Source organism: Penaeus monodon, chromosome 29 (assembly GCF_015228065.2).
Source record: "Penaeus monodon isolate SGIC_2016 chromosome 29, NSTDA_Pmon_1, whole genome shotgun sequence".
Taxonomy (NCBI): Eukaryota; Metazoa; Arthropoda; class Malacostraca; order Decapoda; family Penaeidae; genus Penaeus; species Penaeus monodon.
Genome location: NC_051414.1, coordinates 7,778,443 through 7,779,688, shown reverse-complemented (window position 1 = coordinate 7,779,688; position 1,246 = coordinate 7,778,443). Strand labels below are relative to the sequence as shown.

Sequence of the window (1,246 nt, the reverse complement as noted above, 5' to 3'; positions counted from 1 at the left end):
CAACACTACGGTGAAAACATCTTCCCAGTGACAGTAGGTTAAGGTGCAAAAAAATCTTCATGAAATTTCAAGCAAAACTAAGTTTGTAGATCTCCTTCATAATTTCTCATTAAATAAAGAACCTGTTCAAGATCTATACTGCTAGAATATACATAGTAGATCACAAAGGCCTTTGGAATCTCTTTGACTTTATCATGCTGGACTCGAATTGTATGCCAGCTATTAGTGTTTGGCACAAATCTGAATAGAGGATAGCACTTAGTTATCCTTTGAACAATGACCAAATCTTACATAAATTGAATCTGAGACCAGATACAGAAGGAAAACTCGGATTATCAAAAGTTTTTATCAGAGAAATAGTTCTGCCAATATTATAGGGGTCTTCCTTTCAACTACAAGTATATTTCAATAGTATTTGAAAACTATAATTCACAGTAAATATCTAGATATACATATATCAAGCTCTGTCATGTAAGAATAGGCATTTTGGAGATTTGAGGCTTGATAGTATGTCACTATCATGTTGGAATTAAGACCTTTGGCTTTCCATTAGAGATCACAGGAAATTTCTAGAAGATTTGGAAAGAATAGTGCCAATATCTTAAAGGGAAAAAATATCCATTTTCAATGGTACTAGATGTGTTTCTAAACATTTACCTAATATATCTATATTTTCGTAAAACTTTACAATCCTCATAACCTCACAGCTCTATGATATTCATCCAAAGAATCAGGGATAATTTTCTGGAACAAGTCTAAATCTTGAAAGTCCTCAAATTTAGCATCAATAATTTCCTTATGATGCCGAGTATGCATTTAAGATGGGTTTAGGTATCACAAAGCAACACTAGCAATGATACTAGACCTGACAGATGGAGGCAGGCAGGAGTATCCACAGAAAACTGCATGGTTAAGTTATGCAGCTTTTTGAGTTTTTGTCACTTTTTGTAGACTACACCTCTAAAACTCCTTGCCTAGAATACAAAATCTCCAGCACAAATCAGTACCGAGACAGAACCCTAAAAGGAATGAATGATTAACCTGCTTGAGTGACATCACAACTCAGCTTGGGAGAGGTAAACAAACTTCCCTTAGCTATTCACCCTTCCTAAGTTGCTGAATAAATTATGGGAGTTTAGCTTATCAAAACTGTGCTTAATCACTGATTTGCTGAATAATACTGCCATATTTGGTAAGCAGACAATAATAGAAGTCCACTGATAACAATTTTGATGAGTCAAGGGAG

At 34.7% G+C, this 1,246-nt stretch overlaps 1 protein-coding gene across 1 annotated transcript in view; it reads right to left on the bottom strand.

Annotated features, from left to right (window-relative positions):
* The window catches only part of LOC119591925 (1-acyl-sn-glycerol-3-phosphate acyltransferase alpha-like), a 13,209-nt gene that overhangs the window by 10,728 nt on the left and 1,235 nt on the right, over positions 1 to 1,246 (bottom strand).